Source organism: Pinus tabuliformis, chromosome J (genome assembly GCF_031772625.1).
Source record: "Pinus tabuliformis cultivar Carrire ecotype Pingquan chromosome J, CPIR1, whole genome shotgun sequence".
Classification (NCBI taxonomy): domain Eukaryota; kingdom Viridiplantae; phylum Streptophyta; class Pinopsida; order Pinales; family Pinaceae; genus Pinus; species Pinus tabuliformis.
In genome coordinates, this window is record NC_142295.1 from 1,317,071,213 (window position 1) to 1,317,096,218 (window position 25,006).

Below are 25,006 nucleotides of genomic sequence, written 5' to 3' on the forward strand. Positions count from 1 at the left end.
CCTGTGACTACCTCGAGAATCTTAACTTTCAAAAGTTATATGGTAGTGATGTCGGACCAGATTTGGGAAATGCCTCTGAATTTCAAAAACTCATTCGCGTTGATGTTCTTGGTGAACCTCCGTCTGAACATATGTTTTGCAATTAGCATTATGAGCTCATATTTGGTTGAGCCTCACTAAATTGGTGCCAAGAATCTTCTGAGATGTCTTCAGGACACAATCTCTCATGGATTGAGATACATTGCGGGAAATATGAAACTGCATGATTATTTGAACGCTGATTAGGCAGGTAGTGTGGAGGATCACTGGAGCACTTTTTAGTGTTGTTTCTCTCTGGATTCTGCTTCAATATAATGGATGAGCAGGAAGTAGAAGTTGGTTGCCATAAGCACCGCCGACACTGGATACATATCTACGAGTATGATCTTGTATGAAGCTGCCTAGTTGGGGAAGCTCTTCAGTGAGCTGTTTGAACACATACCACTGTGATTCTCTGTAACAACCAGAGGTGGGATTCAATTATTGAGGAATCCCGTATTCGTCGATTGCTCCAACATATAGACATCATCTGGGATATGGTAAGTCGATGAGCAAGGAGGCTCCATCGCATTAAGATGATGTACAGGTCGATACACCTTGTCAAAGCCCCGAGGAAAGATCTAATCTGTGATTTTCCCAAACGACTTGGAGTCGTCAAGAAACGCTTGTACAAGGGTCCTGCATGTTGCATACATTGAGCTCTGGGAGCTCTGAGGGCTTGCGGTTCTTACTGGAGCAACATACGACCACAGGGTGACTCACCCTCCCCTGGTGGTGCGCACTGGAACAAGATGATTCGCTCTCTTGTGGGATAAGATGATTCGCTCTCTTGTGGAACAGGATGATTCGCTCTCCTGTGTAGCAAGATGATTAGTTCTCCTGTGAGGCCTGGATTGATGTGTTCTCCATGGCGATTATAGCAGGATTGATGTGTTCTCCTGTGAGGCATGGATTGATGTGTTCTCCATGGCGATTGTAGCAGGATTGATGTGTTCTCCTGTGAGGCCTGGATTGATGTGTTCTCCTGTGAGGCCTGGATTGATGTGCTCTCCATGGCGATTGTAGCAGGATTGATGCGTTCTCCTATGAGGACAGGATTGATTAGTTCTCCTGTCGAGGCATCCTACCCATGCAGTCTGGGACTCATGGGAAGTACCTCTCATCTAATCAATGAGCAGGGAAATGAAGTTAGGGACCATAGTAGTACCGATGGATGCATCGCTATATCTACCGTACTCCCTACGCTAGGATGACCTCCATTGATCTGGGATCAATGATACTAATCTGGGACCAGTGGTAGGAGTGGTACATTCTATGACACTGACTTCGGGTCGGTTGTTACTAGTCTGGGACTAGTGGTACGCACTCTGAGACTGACTTTGCGTCAGTGGAGGATGTTACTGGTCTGGGACCAGTGGTAGGAGTTGTACTCACTATGACGTTGACTTTGGGTTGGTTGAGACTGGTCTGGGACCAGTGGTACATACTCTGAGATTGACTTTGATTCAGTAAGATACATCCTCGATCATTTCTTCTTGTTCATAATTCGGACAAAAGCAGAGCAGAACAGAACAAAGCAAAGCAGAGCATAACAGAGCAGAGCCGTACAGATCAGTACAGGGGCAAAACAAGACAAAGCAAAACAGGCAGACTAGCGCAAAGCATGGCAAGGGTCACGCTGTACAGGGCAGTGCATTTGATGGATGAATAGTAGCGACCGACAGACAGATTGCAGATGAAGTTCTCCCTAGTTGAGAGGGAGTGTTAAAATTGGGAACTAGGGCCAAACTTCATGTGGGTCATCTTATTCATGGCTGATAATATGTTCATTAGATTCCTCTCGTCGAGAGGTGTAGGATTGATATAAAGATCATCCGATTCCGATAAGTATTCATAGAGATATGAATTTATTTTGATTATGGAATTATTATCAAGCCTACCTACAACTCATGTAGGCTCAGAAGCCCAATAGTCGCATCTATTCAAACACCAACGTTGTGTATAAATACAGGAGGACTTTTTCTCATTTGAACTCACTCATCTTGTCACATCTCTCTCTCTCTACTGCGCAGAAAAGAGTCTCTCTCTCACACATGTGAAGCCGGAAGCTGCTGAAACTAAAGCTGCAATTGCAGATCCAAACTCTGACCAGCGTAGACCATCAAACCTCCTCTTCTGAACTGTGTTGTAGGTTCATCTGAACCTCCTCTAAAGGCTACAACTTTTGATGGTGGAATCAAGTCGATCCGACGGACGGTTTGCGAGATATCCATTGCCCTAGTTTGAAGGACGCTGTTGAAACTGAAGCTGCAACTGCAGATCCAAAGTTTGACCAGCGTGGACTATCAAACCTCCTCTTCTGAACTGCATTGTAGGTTCATCTGAACCTCTTCTGAAGGCTGCAACTTTTGGTGGTGGAATCAAGTCGATCCGACGGACGGTTTGCGAAATATCGACTACTCTAGTTTGAAGGAAACTGCTGAAACTGACGCTGCAACTGCAGATCCAAAGTTTGACTAGCGTGGACCATCAAACCTCCTCTTCTGAACTGTGTTGTAGGTTCATCTGAACCTCCTCTGAAGGTTGCAACTTTTGGTGGTGGAATCAAGTCGATCCGATGGTCGGTTTGTGAGATATCGACTGCCCTAGATTTGATGATGAAGCCACTAATGCTGATGCTGCTAATCTAGGGTTTGCTACTACTGATATAAATCAGATTTATTGTACTATTTCTCTCTGCTGGATTATTGAAGATAAAAGAATATTTGATCAAAGGGTTTCCCCACACATTGTGGGGTTTGTCCCTGGCTAGCCGCCACATCTTGTGTCTCTTGTCTTGGCTTCTTTTCTGTCGATCGTTTAATGTTCTATGTGCACTTTACATTATGTACATGTGATTGCTAATCTATGGAATATAATAAGAAAAAGAAGTAAACTTTTATAAGCATAGAACGTACCATAACTCAACAAAAAAACACAACAATAATATAATTAAAAAATGTTTTTTAATAGAATAAAAGAAAGCAAATGTTTTAATATAATAAAGAGAAGCAAATGGACCCAAAGAATCTAATGGGAAAGCAACAAATTTCATGAAATTGTTTTCAAAGTTCGAAAGATTTTTAAAAATATATGTTTTAACTATAAATTTTTATATATATATATATATATATATTCGAATTTAATGTTGAATTTTATCATTAAAATTTTCACCGGCAAATTTTCATCGAATTTCAAGGTCGTCGAACTTGAATTCAAATTTGAACCAGGTGACTTAGCATGATGCTGATGCTTGATGCTTTTCACATGGATACATTAACATAGCAAGTTCATTCAATCTTTTCTTGTGATGGATAAATTTTCAGCGAAGTGGTAATCTGAGGAAGAGGTTGAAGTTCCTAAGAAGTTGAATTTCTGGGACAATCAATGTTTGACCAATTGAATTTTATTAGTGTAATTACTTAACGATGTTCTAAAATGTGTTAAAGTAATATCATAAATCATTGGAAATAATTACCAAATGCAGAAAATTGTGATTTTCTAATTAGCACTAGAAAATTAACACCATTTAGGTCAGCTTCTGACCAACTTAACTTGTAAACACACTTAAAATATTATTTTTAAGACTTTTGGTCTAATTTTGCACTAAATAGACTCGGTTGCCCTCATATAAATAGAGGGAGGTCGATTCCGAAGGATCATTGTCACACACTCATTATTCTCTTGTGAGATATTGTCTCTTGGATGCAATGGATCGCTACAAGATAGTGAATTGTCTTGGGGAGGATAAAATTGCTTGGAGGGATTTTCTCTTGGACTGATGAAGTGATGTTATGGTGAATTGTGTTATTTTATTGTGAGTATCTTCTTCCATTTTGCAATGTTGTATAATTAGGGTTTCTATGAAGTTTTCATGATATGTTGAATATTTATGGCTCTAAAATCTCCTTTGCAAAATTTGTCACCTAGAATCCATCAAATAAACTTAGAATAGCATTCCTTAATCTCAAGTCTCCAATTGATTGAAAATTGCTAGGGTTTGATTAAGAGGCTTTCTCTCTCTTACTCCAAGCAATGTCTTCCACCTTAGACCTCACCCTTTCACCAGTATATTGGAGTAACTAGTGAAGTCAATTGGAATGAGTGAATTTCTTTCTGTTAGACGACTAGTTACTCCATATACCCAAGATTAATAAGGCACTAGTCCTTGTGTGGCAATCTTTAAAAAAATATATATTTTTCTTTATGGTAAACTTGGGTTAGGTTATGGAAAAATCTGAATTAAATAGCGTCAAATTCCTTAAAACATTATATTCTTCGGGTTAGGCTTTGCATATCTTAAAATTGAAGAAGAAAAACTATCATTTTATGCATTTTTCAGCCATAATCCAAAGGCTGATGTCTAGGGTTTGATAGTAGTTTTGTGCATTTTCAGCCATTGAAAAATCTAATATTTTCCCTTATTTTCCCATTAAATAGCCTTTGATAGCTTATTATTTATCACTAATTGTGGGCAGCTTTATTATTGTTGTCATATTTTGCATGTTGTAGATTGTCATTATTATAAACCCTAATTTATAACAACAATCATTAAACTTAACATATTTGAGCATCTCCACGACTTATCTAAGCCCTCTATACTTAGCCATAGGTTCATTAAACTCACTACCTCATTTCACCAAGAGCCCTACTTTATCGAATATTATTTTGCAATGTTTGTAATGTCCCTTTCTTGGGATTTCCCAATCAACCAATAGAATAATTCCTAAATGTGCCAAATTAAACTTGTGCAATAATCAAAATGCTCAGTGAAGCTTCCCGTCAAACACTTAACACACATCCAACCACTACACTATCCATTAACTCATTGAAACATTTCATCAAGCAATGTATGAACAGCCATTTTGACAAACATATTATTCAAACGGTTTGCTTGTAGATAAAATGGCAGCATTAATTTGACAAATATTTTGCATGTGAATTAAATAGAAACACTCGCAGTCATTTGCACAGTAAATAAAGTAACTATGACTCAGCACTTATTTTATTAAAACTGAAGGAAAGATTCTCATGTCAAATCTGGTTACAAAATATCATGGAAACCTGAGAGTGTTTGCCTATATAAAATAGGGATTGTTGGGTTTGTTTGTTGTCTTTGCACAAGAAGATTTGGCCCTTAGCGTTGCGGTATTCCACCTCCAATTCTATGAAGTTTCTTCATTACCCTACTTCCAATGACAAACCATTTGAATGCCCAGCAAATAAAGTAACTTTCTTGGTGGATTATGTGAATTATGGGTTTCTTATGTTGAAACTTGGGTAGATCAGAAGATATTTCCGAGAGGAGAAAACCCACAAAAAGGAGTTTGTTTTGGCAAATTACACAACGGGGTTTTGGACCCACAGGAGTGGGCTTGAAACCCAAAAAAAAGAATTTAATTAATTTTGATTCATGTAGGCTCATGTCGGCCAGGAAGGCCAAGCGACATGACCCTTGGGGTTTCACACCCCTTGGACAAGTATATGTAGAAGCCAAAGGAAAGGCTAGAAATCATAAGACAAGAAGGTCATTGATCTTGTGGAGAAAGGAGGGTAATAGTTGATTTGGGGTAGCATCGGATGTGCTCTAGCCACGAAAATTGGTGGAGAGGCTAAAGCACATGAGACCTCCAATACCCAGAAATGGTTTTGCCAGATTCTAAACAGTTTGGGAGATATTAAAATAATTAATATTTTTAATGGAGTCCCTGAGTCTAAACTTAGGGAAAATAAAATATTAATGTGAATTAATATAAAACTGTGTTAGAAGGGTCCAAAAGTCATGGATCAAGCCAGAGCTAATCTTAGTCATTGATTAGGGATTTAATCTCGATCGTTGAATTGTCAATGAGAAAAGTATAAGAGGAGTCTTGAGGGTCACTTGGAGAACACACCGAGTTGATCAAGATTTCGATTTTCTAGGGCAGGGTTTGCTGAGGAAGTTGAAAGAGTGATCAGAGTTGCAGCTGAAGGGCAGTGAATACAGAAGCAAAGAGGCAGAGTTAGTACCAGGAGGATCAGCGCAGAAGCTGAGAGAGAGAGAGAGATGCAGAGCCAACCAAAGGTTCACGCAGAGCCAGCCAGGAGCTGCGCAGTGCCTCAGAGAGCCAGCGTGGGTGACGTAAAGGCTCTAAGGGCTAACGCGATGGCTCCAGAGGCTGACGCAGGGCAAGCTAGGGTGACTAGGACAGAAAGAGCTGACGCAATCCCTAGAGGCTGACGCTAGGGTTTTCGTGGGGCAGATTGGAGCTGGGAGTTGTCGGAGTGTTTATCTGGGGTTTCAGCTGGAATATCTATCTCCGAAGGAGAGGTACTACTACCGAGATCATTCTCTGTTGGGTGAGCCAGTTTTGGCACCCAAATTGTATTCAGAAACTGCATAATAATAAAACCCTCAGATAGTTGCACCTGTTTTCCCACATTGGATTTTTCCGGGGACATTGGTCCAAAAACAACGGTGTCACTTGTGTGCTTGTTGTGTTTCCTTCAGTTGATGATCTGTAATGTGTTGAGCATGTACTTGTATATATTTTTAGTATTTACATGGTAAATAACTTGTTAATTAATCAAAACAAGTAGGCAGAAATAAATCGGATAAGTACATGAAGGGTTTTTAACAGTTAGACTTAGAAATTCCAATAGTAATGTGACATAGCCACAGAGCCCATAAGAGGAATCGCAGCCAGCAAAGATGAACCATAATTCTATGTTTTGGTAAGCAAAGGGAGTTGTTGCCATAAAGGAGGCCGAGTTGGTGAAGCCTGGCCACAACAAGGTTTACGGTCTATTCTATGTTTTGGTAGGCCGCAAGCAAGGGTTGCAAGAGCTGCAGGGCCTGCCTAGGCAACCGCAAGAGGAACAGATTGGCTGAGAGTCTGTTCACAAGGCAAGCTAAGTAGGTTGAGGGCCTCAGGAAGGTTGGTCGCAGAGTTTTGGAAGGTTGTCTCATCCCTAGCATCCAGACCACAAGCTGGGCAGTTAGGGCCTCAGGCAGGCCGAGATATAGAGCGTGGTCGCAGGGTAGTTAAGGGCATCAACAGGGCTAAACGGGGGTACCTAGACCTACTGGAGACTACCAAGGAGGTTGGTTGAGTTGGTTGTGCAAACAGCAAGGAAAGAGGGTTGACAGAGGACTGAAAGAGAAGTCTGTTGGGTAAAGGAAGGACCTAACTATTGTTTTTCCATGATATTGGTGTCTAGGATGGAATATTACAATCACTGACGCTACCAAACCAAGTCTCACAACAAACTACTTTGCATAACGAAACAATATGCAGTTGTAAATCAACACGTGCACAAATATAGACAACTTTTAACAACCCAACTTCGTTATATTAACAATCTGATAATAAAATGGTCTAGGATTCTCGTATTAGGGATAATGGCCCTCATACATCCACTAATCTAAAGATATACAACTAGGGTTTGGTGTCGGTCACTTCGACAACCAATCTACCCTAAACAAGATACATTGACCATCTGGTTGATTAGCACGCTCTTTCAGCTCCCCTCGGTCGTACCCTAACGCACCAGCTTGGTCCTTCGGCACCCGATCTACAACAACTCCAATCTAACTCTATCAATGAACCAGATCCATTAGGTCATTGAACTCGGCTCCACTTGCTCTCTAGATGATTGTTCGTCCTTCAATGCATCAACACATCAAGACTCATGTCAAGTTGTTCACAACTTCGTTTGTGAACAACTCTCAACTGCCCATTGCTACTCCTCAGCTCCTTTGGGACTTCTTGCCCAACTAGCTACTCCTTAGTCCTTCAAGGACACAACTCTTAGGGACTTGCTTCCCACTAGTGTCTTCCTGTGTTTCCCGATAAAGACACACTTAAGGCACGAAGGGCAACCACCTATCACTGCAAGATGTCCTCTAACAATGAACTTGGGCTTGATGTGATTTGCTCCCTTGACCTCCTTTCTTTGTCCTTCAAGAATCAGTCCTGAGCTCACGTCAAATCTCCCTCTTCTAGGAGACCTAAAGTCCTTAAGTATGCACTTAGGGCTTGGAACAAGCCACTACAGCCCTCCCAAACAACAATCCTTTTGGGTGCTTTACACTATCCTAAACTAGGACACTACATCCACTTGCAAATCATCAACTCAAGAAAATGACCAAACTATCCTGCAACATCCTGCTGCTCCTCTTGACCTTGTGCAAATGATGATGATGCTTTTGCTTGTAGGATGTACAAATCACTGTCCAACTAGGACATCCATCCAATTTGATCCAAAATAGGACCCAACAACTAGCAACAAAAGGAGGAATAACACATCAAACATACCTCTAAACCATGTGCATATTGTTGTAGCATTACCAGTTGATTAGGGCATCCAACAATGCTATTGTAACCCTCTTTTCTTGCTCCAACAGTACCTTAATGGTTTCAGCCTTCCTCACCCATACACCTGCTCCTCTTCGTTGTCATCTAGGAAAATTTCCAGCTCTATTTCAAGCCTCACAGCACCCTTCTCAAGCCAGGGCATGGGGCTCGACCCTACTCCAAACAGTGCTATAGGTCTGCGGTGGTATAACATAGGAAAAGCCACTCCAAACAATGCACAAGTGGCTCCAAACTTCACCTCTCCAACTCAACCTAACTACAAATTTTCACACCCTTCAAATAGTCACAAGAGAGCCCAAAATGGCTTCTCTCTCCGCTGAAGATGCTTCTCATCTGCAACCCCAAACAAAAATCCTCCTTATGTGAGTTGCCTTGAGTTGCACTTGGATTGGTTTTGAGGTCTCACACACACCTTTTATTTATATGTTTCTCAAGGGCTCAACGAACTGCCCTTGTGGGCTTGTACAACCTGTCATGAGGGCTACAATAACCCTAGTTGACCTGAACATTACATGTACAAACCGAACAGCAACATATAAAAATTAATATCTCATGTTCTGGACCTCTAATTTGAGTGATTTTCACTGCCCCTAGTTCCTCTTGAGATCCTCTATCATCTCCATTGGTCAAACCATCAAAAGTCAACTTGGTTTTGTCACTTGGTTTCTTAGCCCACATGCCACTTTGTGTGCCAACTCCTCCACAACCCTCTAACCAAGGGTTTCGAGTACCTCCCAATCTACAAATCTCAACACTAACAACAAGGTGACAAATTGTTGTTAGGATCATTTGATTATGTGAAAATTCTATCACTGCAGCAACTGATTTACTTTTCCTACTTATTTCATCATAAGTTATTCATAAAATTACTTCAACAAACATTAAAATAAATACTACTACAGATATCACATCATAATACAGAAACAAAAATATGCACACATTGACACAGTTATTTTGGACTAATGTCCCCGGAAAAACCCAATGTGGGAAAACCAGTGCAACAAGGGAGGATTTTATTATTCAGCAATTTTCTTGTACAACAGGGTGCCAAACTGGCTTACCCACAGATAGACAAACTTCCAGCACTTTCCTAAACCCAGTGTAGGCCCTACTGACCTCTGGTACAGCCTGAAACCGTCTGCGTTAGCCTACTGAGGCTCTGCACAGCCTCTTTGGGCTTCTACGTTATTCCTGCAGCAGCCTCGGTGTGGATGACGCAGGCCCTTCTGGCTCTGCGCAGTCTCTGCTGCCTCTGCGTGACTTCCTCTGGCTCTACGTCTGCCTCTTCTACGTTGATCTCCCGTCTCTTTGTTCCGTACTTTCTACCTCCTGACTACTCTCCAGACCACTGGTTCAATTTATCAGCAAACCCCACTCTAGAAATTGAACTGACTGGTAGTGTGTTCTCCAAGTGCCCCTCAAGCCTCCTCTTACTTTTTTTGTTGACATCTCAACGGCCGAGATTAAGTCCCCCTAATCAACGGCTAAGATTAGATCTAGCTTGTTCCATGTCTTTTGGAACATTCTAACACAGATTCAAATTAATACACATTAATATTTTATTTTCCCTAAGTTTAGACTTAGGGACTCCATTAAAAATATTAATTATTTTAATATCTCATGATCTGTTTAGAATCTGCCCAAACCCTTTCTGGGTATTGGAGATCTCACGTGCTCCAACCTCTCCACCAAATTTCGTCGCTAGAGCACATCCAATGCTACCCCAAATCAACACTCCCTCTTAGCGAGGATTGTGCTCTAGCAATACTTCTCACTGAGTATTACTCTGATCATCCAACATTGGAACCTGTGCTAATGCTAGGCCTCCCTGCCCAACATCCTCTGCACCACTGCATCCTGTACTGCTGCCCATGGTTCTGCCACTGCCACTGCTGCATCTATACGATAGCTCCCTCTGCATCTGTGTTGTTGTTGGTCTTTTCTCCCAGCACTACATCCGCACTGCACCTTCCTTTGCATTTGTGTTGTTGATGGTCCTTTCTCCCAACACTTGCATCTGCACTGCAACTCCCTCTGCATTTGTGCTGTTGTTGGTCCTTTCTCCCAACATCGCATCTGCACTGGAACTCCCTCTTCATTCGTGCTGCTAACACACTACTTCTGAAAGGGGTTCTTTACCATCCCCATCTTTTCCCTGAAGTAGTCAAATTTTGACTTTCCAAGAGCCTTGGTGAGGATATCTGCCACTTGTTCCCCTGTAGGAGTGTAGCTCAATTGTACAGCTCCACGTTGGACACAATCTCTGACAAAGTGACATCGGATATCAATATGCTTTGACCTATCATGAAATATTGGATTCTTAGAGAGTTTGATGCAACTCTGATTATCACACATGATCCTAGTCGCCTCCATATTTCTTCTTAATAGGTTTACCAACAATTTTCTAAGCCATATGGCCCCACACGAAGTTGTGCTTGCTGCCATATATTCTGCCTAAGACGAGCTCAGAGCCACAGACTTTTGTTTCCTACTGCACCAAAAGGTTATTCCTGATCCAATGTTGAAACAGTACCCAGAGGTACTTTTCTGATCCACTGAACTTCTTGCCCAATCTGCATCAGTAGATCCACTCAACCTGATATCCTTACCCTTGTTGTACAAGAGCCCATAATCAATTGTTCCCTGTAAGTACCTGAGAACGTGCTTGGTTGCTGCCCAGTGAGCCCTCTTTGGTTCCACCATGAACTTCTGAGGGTGTTGACAGCGTAGCAAATATCTGGCCTGGTATTGACTAGATACATCGGGGACCCTATGAGCTGTCGGTATAGGGTGGGATCAACATCCTTGTCTTCTGATGCATCAATCTTCTTCCAGTTGGTGATCATTGGCATAGCCATAGGTCTACAGTCTCCCATCCCGAACCTTTTCAGAATTTCTGTAGCATACCTTCCTTGCCCAAGGAAGATTTCTCCTTTCTGCTGCCAAACTTCCAACCCTAGAAAATAGTGCATTCGTCCCAGATCCTTCATATCAAACTCTGTGGCTAGATTCTTCTTGCAGTCTTCAATGAGTCTGGATGATCCTGTCAGGAAGAGATCATCCACATATAATACTAAGATAAGTGGCTCGCTCTCTACGACCAGATAGTAGAGATTCGGATCTGCGTCACTCTTGACAAACCCCATCTTCTGCAAGTAGCCATCTATTTGACCATACCACGCTCTTGGTGCCTGCTTCAGCCCATACAAGGCTTTCTTCAGTCTGCATACATGAGACTTCTTCTCATGAGTTTCAAAGCCCTCTGGTTGTTCAATGTATACTTCTTCTTCTATTACCCCGTTCAGAAATGCCATCTTGACATCCATCTGATGGATCTCCCATCCCATCTGGGCTGCAAGAGGTATCACAGTCCTAATAGATGTATACCTGGTTACCGGGGCGAAGGTTTCCTCATAGTCAATCCCTTCCTTTTGAGCATACCCCTTAGCCACAAACATGGCCTTGTATTTTTCAATATTGTTGTCCGCAGCATATTTGATCTTGTAGATCCATCTTGAACCTACCACAGATCTGTCTCGAGGCCTTTACACCACCTCCCAGACATCGTTTACCATCATGGAGTTATACTCCTCCACCATCACATCTAGCCAGACCTGATGCTGCGCTGCCTCCTTGAAGCTGGCAGGCTCTCCATCCTGAGCTACTAACACCTGATACCTGTCTGCCTGTTTTCGCTCCCTTTTACTATTCCTTGGCTCTCCGATGAAGTTCTTTGCATCACGCAGAATCTGACGAAGTTCCTTGCTAGTTCTTCCTCTGCCAACAGGTGCTTCTGTTTACTCCTCTTCCTCATCCTGAGAATCTTCCTGATCTGACGAAGGATTCTTCACTTCCGTTGGTTGAAGAGGCATGACCAACAGATCCTCTTTCGACTGCTCCTTGGAAGGCATTTCGTGAGATCTTCTGAAAGCTTTGTCCTCCATGAACTTTACATCTCGTCGTACCACTACCTTCCTGCTCCCTGGAAGATGGACCCTGTATGCCTTAGCGTTCTTGCTATATCTTGCCAGATACCCCTTTTTTGCAGTCTGATCCAGCTTCTTCCTCTTTTCTTCAGGTATGCAACAATATGCCAAATTCCCAAATATCCTGAAATGACTAACTTCAGGTGTCTTCCCAGTGAAGACTATCTCTGGAGTAATCTTGCCCAATGCCCGATGAGGAGTCTTGTTCTGAACGTAGACAGTTGTGTTGCATGCTTTTGCCCACATGAATTTTGGCATATCCTAATCATATGGCATGGCCCTAGCTGCTTCTACAATCGTCCTGTTTTTCCTTTCTGCCACCCATTCTGCTCTAGATTGTAGGAGCTGTCCACTCTCTTCTGATGCCCTCATTAGCGCGAAAATCAGTGAAGTCCTTATCGACATATTCTCCACCATTATCTAAGCGCAAGACTTTTATTTTCTTACCTGTTAGATTCTCCACTAGAGCCTTGACTCCTTGAATCCACTGAAAACCTCATCCTTGGTTTTCAAAAAATAGATCCAAGTTTTCCTCAAGTGGTCATCAATGAAAGTAAGGAAATACTCCGCACCGCTAAGACTTTGACGGACATAGGTCCGCAGATATCTGAGCGTATCAATCCTAGTACACTCTTGGCCCTGTGATTGCTCCTAGGAAATGCCACCTTGGCATACTTTCCTAGAGCGCATCCCCTGCATACATCATCTCGTTTCGTACTCATTTGGAACTCCTGTTACAGTGCTCCTGAGAATTCTCAGAGCTCCATGGTGCAAGTGACCCATCCTTCCATGCCATAGTTCATTTAAGTCTTTGTCCCCATGACTACCTATTAGTGCCATTGGAGATTCTAGTTGTAATTTGTACAACCGATTACTTTTGATCCCGATCTGCACTTTCTTTTTCCAGCTCGAGTGTTTGATGTATACCTTTTCCTTGATGAAGTAGACGCCATAGCCCTTGCCTTGTAGTTGTGACACGGGAAGTAAGTTCATCCCCAACCCTGGCACATGCAACACATTTGTGGCACGGAACCGCTCTCTCGATTCTGTCTGAAAAACTATGGTACCCTTTCCTACAGGAGTACACTTTGCCTTGTTCCCCATAGTGATCTGAAAGTTCATCTTCTCTTCTCAATATTCTGAGAAACACTCCCTGATTCCCATCATATGCCACAAGGCTCCACTGTCTATATACCATACTTTTGATGATGCAGCACTAGTCATGCACGCCACTTCTTCTTCCAACCTGGAAGCCAACATGGAGAAATCGAAATCTCTCTCTCTCTCTTGTGCAATCTTCTGAAAATCTGCATGAGTCCCTTGAGGTGGATGCCTCTGCATCGTGGTCTCAACCCATAACTGATTTTCCCTTTCTGTCTTTGATTACTTACTCTGATACCATGTGAAAATTCTATCACTACAACACCTGATTTACTTTTCCTACTTATTTCATCATAAGTTATTCATGAAATTACTTCAACAAACATTAAAATAAATACTACTGCATATATCACATCATAATACAGAAAGAAAAAAAAAATAATATGCACACATTGACACAGTTATTTTGAAATAATGTCCCTGGAAAAACCCAATGTGGGAAAACCGGTGCAACAAGGGAGGATTTTATTATTCAGTAATTTTCTTGTACAACAAGGTGCCAAACTGGCTTACCCACAGATAGACAAACTTCCAGCACTTTCCTAAACCTAGTGTAGGCCCTACTGACCTCTGCTACAGCCTGAAACCCTCTACGTCAGCCTACTGACGCTCTGTGCAGCCTCTTTGGGCTTCTGCGTTATTCCCGCAGCCTCTGCGTGGATGACGCAAGCCCTTCTGGCTCTGCGCAGTCTCTACTGCCTCTGCGTGGCTTCCTTTGGCTCTGCGTCTACCTCTTCTGCGCTGATCTCCCATCTCTTTGTTCCGTACTTGCTGCCTCCTGACTACTCTCCAGACCACTGGTTCAATTTCTCAGCAAACCCCGCTCCAGAAATTGAACTGACTGGTCTCCCTCAGTGTGTTCTCCAAGTGCCCCTCAAGCCTCTTATACTTTTTCTGTTGACATCTCAACAACCGAGATTAAGTCCCTAATCAACAACTAAGATTATATCTGGCTTGATCCATGTCTTTTGGACCATTCTAACACAGATTCATATTAATACACATTAATATTTTATTTTCGTTAAGTTTAGACTTAGGGACTTCATTAAAAATATTAATTGTTTTAATATCTCCTGATCTGTTTAGAATTTGCCCAAACCCTTTCTGGATATTGGAGATCTCATGTGCCCCAACCTCTCCACCAAATTTCATGGCTAGAGCACATTCGATGCTACCCCAAATCAACAGATTAAAGGAGCAATCGCTGATAGCTACAACAGTTGGACAGAGATCTAAAGGAGTTGATATTTGTGGGCAAAGAGGACTAAAAGGGCTACTTGCTAAGGACTGTAAACAACAAGTAAGTTGAGTTGTTTTGTTTTGACTTCTTTTTATGTGCAGATGAGGACCTGATGGACTAGGCCTCAGCCCTAGTTGTATCAGTCAAAGGATAGACTATGTATATTAGCATTGTATCAAGGTTTGTAAAGGGCCATGATCCCTAGTATGGGAGCCCTAAGGTTTTCTTATTGAAGGACTAATAAGGAACGTGATTTGGGCCAAAATCTTGTGTATTGTTGTTGATCTATTTGTTGTTATATTCTATTGTGCAAAGTTGTTTTTGGTTGGGCATCTCTAGTGTGTTTGTGTTCCTAGCTAGGGCATAGACCAGACCTAGGGTGCATGGAAATTTAAACATGGTATCAAAGATACTTTGAAGGGGTAGTTATATCACATTGTGCACAAGAATCAGCCTTAAGAGGGAGCTATGACTCAATTACAGGAAGCAACAGTGTTTCCAAGTGAGACATGGAGCAAAAGGCTCAGCAGAGAACATGGATATTTTGTCTTGACTGGTTTGATGACAAGGTTGGATGGGAGTTCTAATGGATTGGTGGAGAACTTGGTGCCCAGCAGTATGTTGTATGGTAGGTTGTTGATGATGGACTTCCGTTGACTTGTCAAAGTATGTTGAGATAGTTCAAGTGCCTAGGAAAGGAGTGCTTTGGCATGGACGAGGTAGCTTCATGTGGATGGCAGGTTGGTCGCGAGATAGTATCTTCATTGGGTTGCAAGTTGCACATTCAACTATGGTGCCATGTGCACATGAGGTGTTTGACCCAAAAGGATGAGAACACTTGCAGAGTTGAGTTGACATGGTCTAGAGTAGACTAGGCCTAGTGCTCAACTGCAGCTCGGGATTGACCTTGAAAGGACACAAGTTTAGTTACAAGGAGGTTGTGTAGGCATAGAGGGAGCCTGGCTTCAGAAGGAGACTACAAAGGAAAATCAATTGCCCAGTGGAAGTATAACATTAAAATTCAAGTGAGACAATGGAATTTTCATCCCATGCAAGGATAGTCACAAACCATGTGAGGACAGTCGTGGTGGTGCAATGAAAGTTGTAGACCATGCGAGGACTATCATGAATCACGCAAGGAAAGTCATAGTACATACGAGGACAGTCATGCATCCTACAAGATAAGTCACGATCATGCACAAAGAAGGCGCGGCAACATGCGAGGACAATTATGGCCCTGCAAGGAAAGTCATGGCTCATGCAAGGAGAGTCATGGGCATGCAAAGAAAGTCATGGAGCTAGAGATTTCAAGGAGAGATGGAAATACCTTCCTCACTAAGAAGCAATGTTGAAAGTTGGGTAGCTCAAAAACTATTTTCGAGAGGAGAAAATCCAACAAAAAGAGTTTGTTGGGAAAATTACCCCAAGTGTGGGATTTTGGACCAAGGAGTAGGCTTGAAACCCAAGAAAAAGAGTTTAATTAATTTTGATTCATGTAGGCTCAGGTCGGCCAGCAAGGCCAAAAGACATGACCCTTGGGATTTCACACCCCTTGGACAAGTATATATATAAGCCAAATGAAAGGCTAGAAATCATTAGACAAGAAGGACATTGATCTTGTGGAGAAAGGAGGCTAATGTGACCTAGCCACAAAGAGAGGAGTCGCAGCCAGAAAAGATGAGCTACAATTCTATGTTTTGGTAAGCAAAGGGAATTGCTACCATAAAGAAGGAGGTCGAGTTAGTGAAGCCTAGTCGCAGCAATGTTTAGGGTATGTTATATGTTTTGGCAGGCCGCAGAGGCAACAGGGCCTGTCTGGGAAGCTGCAGGAGGAACAAATTGTCCGAGAGTTTGTTTGTAGGGCAAGCTAAGTAGGCTGAGGGCCTCAAGAAGGTTGGTCGCAAAGTTTTGGAAGGTTGTCTCAGCCCTAGGAGCCAGACTGCAGGCTAGACAATTAGGGCCTTAGGCAGGCCAAAATGAAGAGGTTGGTCACAGGGAAGTTAAGGGCATGAACAGGGCTAAACAGGGGTACTTAAACCTGTTGGAGAATGTCAAGGAGGTTGGTTGAGTTGGTTGTGGAGACAACAAGGAAAGAGGGTTGACAAAGGACTAAAAGATAAGTCTGTTGGGTAACGAAGGACCTAACAGCAAGGAGACAAGTGGTTGTTATAATTAGTTAACTAAAGGAGCAGTTTTTGATAGCTACAATAGTTGGACAAAGATCTAAAGGAGCTAATCTTTATGGACAAAGAGGACTAAAAAAGCTGCTTGCTACAGACCGTAAACAGCAATTTGAGTTGTTTTGTCTTTTTTTTTTAATGGGAAAATGATGGTTTGATGGACTAGGCCTCAACCCTAGTTGTATTAGTCAAAGGATAGACTGTGTATATTAGCATTGTATCAGGGTTTGTAAAGGGCCATGATCCCTGGTATGGGAGCCCTAAGGTTTACTTATTGAAGGACTAATAGGGAACATGATTTCGGCCAAAATCTTGTGTACTATTGTTGATCTCTTTATTGTTATATTCCACTATACAAAGTTGTTTTTGGTTGGGCCACTAGTGTGTTTGTGTTCCTAGCTAGGGCATAGAACAGATCTAGGATGCATGGAAATTTCAATAGCTTAAACATATATTTGTCTTCTCTTAGCTATGGCACAAGGTGGTTGTAGTTTTAAGACAGAGAATGTTGTTATTTAGTAACTCTGCTCCAAGAGAGAAATCTGCTATCCAAGACTAATTCTCCTTCCATTACAAAAATTACCCTTTTAATAAATCGATCTTCAAGATAACCAACACTAACTCCTTCAAAATATGGCACATAACCTCTATCATATGACATAATTAATGCCCAAAAATTAATAGGCTTGGCCTTGCACTAATAATGCTACACTCACAATTTATAAATCCCTCATTGTTATAATTGATCTCTAAGATAAAATCGTTTGCTCTGATGAACTCGGCTCCTAGGTCAATGAAAACCATGGCCTTCACTATAATATTCTTTATTTCAAATCAGCTCGGCCCTACACAGAAAATAGAGATCTCTTCACAAATAAAATATGCCCTACAAAACAAATGAAATCTCCTGATAAAATTAAAACCCCAAAATTTTGGCAAACCTATCTTGCCAATTAATATACTCCAATGAGAAATCAACAGTGATTCCTCCTTATATTGGCTACGGTGTATAGTTTCAACACCAAAACCAAATTTCCTTAGGGATAGGGTTTTACCCCTTCTGTAAGCCACAAGGGCTCAAAATCAAATAAGGGAAATCATCCATCTACCCACAAAGAATGATCTTGAGCTACCTTTATACTCTTTGGCCATCCTAATACCATGGGTAAGTATTCCATGGATACCAATACCATGAGTAAGTATTCCATAGGTGCCAATACCATGGGTAAGTATTCCATGGGTGCCAATACCATGGGCAAGTAAATACATAATAATGTGACTTTATAAAGTTCACCTTATTCTCCTAGCCACATTTTAATCTAATTAAATCAATTGTTTCCCATGTAGTGATCGCTTGAAAAGGGACATGACAGTCCTCCCTCCTCGAGATTACTTGTCCTCAAGCAATGCCATAACCTGCATATCAATACCCGAGTCCCAAATGTACCACTATGTCACTCCATACCACTGTACTATCCAACCATCAATAAATCCCTCGATACCTTGGTCCCAAATAAACCATTATATCATCTAGCCACAACTGGATCCACTGTAGTGTGAACCATCCCTCAAAATCATCCCTAGTAAATCTGAAGGGCATATATCCTTATGTGCCAATGAGGGTGTCACTGCTATGCTAATCATTGGCTCCCCTGGAACCCAATCCACCAAATGGAGAGCATCCTCACCATACCATGTCCGCCACTGTGTCATACCAATGTCATCCCACTTGAAAAGATCCTGGACACTGAAGATCCTACTATCCCAGTCGCTAAGAGTATACTTAGACATCCCATGGGGCTTGCACACTTCCTTGCCAAACAATCTTGCCTCCTACGCTGACTTGTACTCTGATGGAATTGTAAAAGGATGTGCAAACTCGGTCACCCAATCAAATACTCTATCAATGTAATCACATCCCTGCACCCTTGGTAAGCCAATTATAAGGTCCACATATACATTCTCCAATTATGAATCTAGAGCAGGAAAATCCTGCAATAAGCTTATTGAACAAAGATGCCTCGACTTGTCCTACTAACAAGTCATACACACCATCTCATCTCCCGACATAACACCCTCGAGGCCCTCCCCATAGAACATTTCTCTAACCTGACTGTAAATGTGGCAATCCTCAGGATGCACTGCCAATAGTGAAGCATGGGCCACTTTCACAGTCTTGTCCTTGAGGGTGGACTCAGGGACTAGACAGATGATGTCATCCTCTACTATATACCCGTCATCTTGTAGGTGTCCAACCCTCAACTCAGAGGAAAAATCATTCTCTGAATGCTCCATCCCCAACTGGGATACCCAATCTTTGCATGTTGCTGGTCTCCTGAATAAAATACATGTAACAATGTCATCCACACTCTCCATAATCCCGATAGTGTGCCCCACCACTCTGTGAAAAGATCTATCTAACCTTGGTGCTCGTGATATCTCACCCCAATTGAATTTGAGAAATCGTTGTTGCATCAAATGAATCTTGGACACCCCATCAAGCTCTACCACATGATGACATGATCTACCTGGATCCCATTGCCCATTTGGAATTTTGTCATCCAAAATATTCGAGGGCTCTAGTTGTGTTATACCTCTAGCTAGCAATATCTTTCCAAGCATCACTAATTCAGTGGGGGACCAACTCATAATCTCTCTCCATTCCAAATGAAATGGACTTCTGAAATAGGAAAAATCAACAAGAATGATATTATTTTTAGAGCCCATAACCTCCCACAGAATGTGTCTCCCATCATCTTTAGTTATCAACAACCCCTGAAAAAGACCTCATGTATAAATGCCAACACAAGGAATATTCCCACCATTATGATGTTGCGCCACTTTGATTTCAACTAGAATGCTCATATATTGAAGCTCTATCTCATGACCCTAGTCAACCTATAAAAGCAATTAGAAAGAGTTGGTTCCTTCTTCCTCATACCAACTCTCCTCCCACTATGCAAATGTGGATTCATGGTACTGCAAGTCTTGTCCACATTACATCCCCCTTATAAGAGATTTCAAGCATTGTAATCTTTAAAATCGTGATGGATTCGGTTCAAAGGAAGAATAAAATCCCCAAATCCCAGGATGAGGAGTGGCGCCTAAAGAGCAGGCTGGCATGGATTAAAGGAAGTGATAAAAACACCAGATTTTTTCATAGAGTTGCTTCCAAAAGAAAGGCTGCAAACTCTATTTGGTACATTCGAAATGAAGAGGGCAAGTTACTTACCTCACTCAAGGACATCAAGAAAGAGGCCTTCAGATACTTTAGATAGCAATTCAAAGAGTCAAAGGAGGAAAACATTTTAGACAAAATGGAGTTGGCAAGCTTATTACCTCATGTAGTCAACGATGAAAATATCAGGCTCATGGATTGCCCTGTTTCAAAAGAGGAACTCTTACACACTCTGAAAAAGCTGGCAAAAGATAAGAGTCTGGCCCGAATGGATGGCCCGTTGAGTTATTCCTCTCCTTCTTTGACATCATGGGCTCTGAGCTCCTCCTAATGGTGGAAGAATCGCATTGTTTTGGCCTCATATCAGGTGCCATCAATGCCACTTTCCTTACTCTCATTCCAAAAAAATCACATTCTTTTCACTTTTTTGATTTTAGACCTATATCTCTCTGTAAATTTGTTTATAAATTGATATCTAAGTTAATAGCTAACAGAGTTAAAAAGATCCTTTCTCCGCATATCTGTCCGAAGCAATTTGGTTTCCTTCCTGACGGGAGAATTCAAGACGCCATAGCGATTGCGCAAGAAAGCATTCACTCTATTAAATCCCGCAACTTAAATGTTTGTCTCATGAAAATAGACCTTTTGAGGGCTTATGACTGGGTCGATTGGGACTTTCTTCGTATGATTCTCCATAAAATTGGCCTTCCTCATAGACATCTCAAATGGATAATGTCTTGTGTTACCTCAACATCCATGGCGGTCTTAATCAATGGAGTACCAACTGTGCACTTTCCCCTCAGCTCTTTATCTTGGTCATGGATACCCTTAGCAGAGGTATCAGAGCAACTTAAGAATCTAGCACTATATCAGGTTGCAGGTTCTCTATCAATACATCTACCACCCACCTCCTATTTGTGGACAATGTCCTTTGATTTGGAGTTGCTAATCTTTCAGAATGGGAGGCCTTCTATCAGATTCTCACCAAATTTGGTAGGGCCTCTGGCCTCGTTCTCAATAAAGACAAATCTGAAATAATATTGAATGAGAAGGATTCAGAGACAATTCAGCAAATTGCGTCCCTTTTTGGGATCAAATCCATCCCTCTATCTATTGGCTTCAAATACTTGGGATGTTTTCTAAAGCCATGCAACTATCGAATCCTAGACTGGAGTCGGTTGATTAATAAAGTTGAGAAAAAAAATTCCTTGTGGGACCACAAATGGCTCACTGTCGGAGGCAAAGTGATTATGATTAAATAGGTCTTGCAAGGGAATTCAATATTTGGATGCATTTATTTCTTCTTCCTTCGAAGATCATTTACAAAATCGATGCCATCATTGCAAAGTTCCTTTGGTTCGGAGTTGGAAACACTAGAAAATCCCACCTAATCAGGCTTGACTCTCTTCCCAGACCCATTGAGTCGCGCAGTTGGGGTATGAGGGATATCAAATGCTTTAATTTGGCCCTTCTCTCTAGAAATCTGTGGAGGGTTTTTAACGATCGTGGCATCTAGAATGAGATTATACAAGGGAAATATCAATAGCAACAAAGGTTGTTGAATTGGGTTGTTGTTGGTGCTCCAACCAAAGAAGGCAATCCTACATCTGGACAAGTCTGATGTCGGCCAAGCATTAGCTATGTGGAAATTTTTGTTAGCAAGTTGGTAACGGTGCAAAAATTCTCATTGGTTTGGATGCGATTAAAGACCTGAATGGAGATCACATTCTCTCGCCCCAAATCATACTGTCATTGCATTAGCTGGGTATCCACTATTTAGCTCTAATCTACAGGAACGAGTCCCCTTTCCTCACACTTCTCCTTCTTGGCCACACCCATGGGGGATCGTACTTTCAACTGAATTTAGTTTTGAATGGAAATCTTACAGGGACAAACTATGTGAGGTTGGGATTGTCCTATCAAACAGGTCGGACTTCCTAAATTGGGGAGGTTGCACTACCACCGGAAATATCTCGATCAAAGAATTCTACTCCTATATTTCTAGATCTCCCTAGACAAACCCTTTAGTTGAATGAACTGTGACCATGTGGAAGTGGGAAGCTCCTTTAAAACTCAAATGTTTCACCTGGTTGATCCTCTTCAACAACATCCTTATTTGGGAGAATTTGATGAAAAGGGGGGCTTCCACGACCCGGGTAGATGCCATCTATGTGGTAATGCCTTCGAATATTGTGAACACTTGTTCTTGACGTGCCCTTTCGCTAAGGCCATTTGGGAAAAGTCTCTGATATTCTGAAGCTTATTGTTGAAAGGGACTGGTCTTCCACTATTTCGTGCCTCCTGCACTGGTCTACGAAGCAAAGATATTACAAAGCAATCCCTCTTTATGTTTCATGGGGGATATGGTGTTCTAGGAATGCCTCTATCTTTGAAAGCAGGAATCCAGATATTATGTCTACCACTCTCAAAATTGTTAGCCACTTCCTTGAGATTGGCCCTTGGGCCCCAAGGCCTCCCCTGCATGTTATCTCTTTCAAGATTTTGGGGGATTCTTATCTTATCATCTTCTTTGATGGGGCCTCGTCTGGAAGTCTGTGTGGATGTGGGGCTCTCATTAAGCTTTGTCCTGCTCGTGTGTAACTGTCGGGCTGAGGTCGTCGCTCTGTGGGGGGTACTTCATGTGAAAATTTCTAAACTGAAATTCTACTGCAACAACTGATTTATTTCACCTACTTATTATTCACAATAAGTTATTTACAAAATCCCTTTAGCAAATATTCAAATAAATCCTATTGCAGTTATCACACAATTACCCAGATAAAAATACATGCACAAGAACCAATCACATCAACACAATTGTTTTTGGACAATTGTCCCTAGAAAAACCCAATGCGGGAAAACCAGTGCAGCAAATGAGGGCTTTATTAATCTTCAACAGTAATTTCTTTTACAAGGAATGATTTTACAGAGAAATTGAAAGAAAACACCTGAGACTTTCCCTTTGAGACTTTCTGACACTTTGGAGACCCTCCTCCCACTCCTGCGTCACCTCTACGTCACTCTGCGTAGCTCAGCGTGGCTTTGCATCCCTCTGCATCAGCCTGCGTGAGGGTTGCGTCTCTCCTCTGGACTGCATCTCTCTCTGTGCTATCTCCCCACTGTCCTTGCGTCACCTCCTCCTCTGTCACTACCTGGTGATGATGCCCTCCTCTTCCTCCACCCTGCAACTCTCCCTCTGAAATCGATCTCCTCTTGAAAATCGATTTTCCTTGAGATATTGAGTATCTGTCGGTGTGTCTCCAAATGATCATCAATTCTCCTCTTATACTTTTCCTATTGATGTATCAACGGCAAAGATTAAGTCTCTAATCAACAGCTAAGATTAAAACAGACTTGATCTTCATCTCTTAGAACCTTCTCACCCTTATCTTTATTACTACCCATTAATATTTTTATTTTCCTAAGTTTAGACTTAGGAACCCATTAAAAATATTAATTATTTTAATAACTCCTCATCTTGGTGAAATTTCTCAAAACGATTTCTGGGTCTTGGAGATCTCATGTGCCTTAGCCTCTCCTCCAAATTTCAAGGCTAGAGCACATCCGATGCTACCAAAAATCAACGCTCCCTCTTAGCGAGGAATGTGCTCTAGCAATGCTTTCACCATAGAAGCATCACACTGATCTTCAGCATCGGTACCTGTGTTGATGCTTGGCTTGCTGCTCCACATCATCCACTACACTGTTGCTTCCTGTACTGCTGCCCATGACACTGTTACATTTGTACTGCAGCTCCCTCTCAATATGCTGCATCGTATTGCCCATAGCACTGCCATTGTTAACTGCTGCACTGCAACTCACAACACTTATCCATTTCTGCTATTGAAATGGATTCTTCAACATCCCCATCTTCTCTTTGAAATAAACGAACTTTGTTCTTCCTAGAGCCTTGGTGAGGATGCCTGCCACCTGTTCTCCTGTGGGAGTGTACCTCAACTGTACAGCTCCTCATTGGACACAGTCTCTGACAAAGTGACACCTGATATCAATGTGCTTCAACCAATCATGAAACACTGGATTCTCAGAGAGCTTGATGCAACTCTGATTATCACACAAGATCCTATTCGCTTCCATCCTTCTCTTAAACAGATCCACAAGCAATTTCCTAAGCCATATGGCTTCATACGAAGCTGTGCTAGCTGCCATATATTCTGCTTTAGCGGAGCTCAGAGCCACGGATTTCTATTTCCTACTACACCAAGAGGTTATTCCTGATCCAATGTTGAAACAGTACCTAGTTGTACTTTTCAGATCTACTAAACTTCCTGCCCAATCTGCGTTAGTGAACCCACTCAACCTGATGTCATTGCCCCCGGTGTACAATAGTCCATGCTCGATTGTTCCTTTTATATACCTTAGAACATGTTTAGCTGTTGCCCTGTGCACCCTCTTGGGTTCCACCATGAACTGACTAAGGGTGTTGACAATGTAACAAATGTCTGGCCTGGTATTGACCAGATACATCAAGGACCCTATAAGCTGCCTGTACAAGGTGGGATCTACGTCTTTATCTTCTGACGCATCAATCTTCTTCCAATTGGTGATCATTGGACTAGCCATAGGTCTACAGTCTTGCATCTTGAATCTCTTCAAGATCTTTGTGGCATATCTCCCTTGTCCAAGTAAGATCCCACTCTTCTGCTGCCAAACTTCCAATCCCAGGAAATAATGCATCTATCCCAAATCCTTCATGTCGAATTATGTGGCTAAGTTCTTCTTGCAGTCTTTGATGAGCCTGGATGGTCCTATCAGGAAAAGATCATCCACAGCACTAGGATTAGAGGCTCATTCTCTACGACAAGATA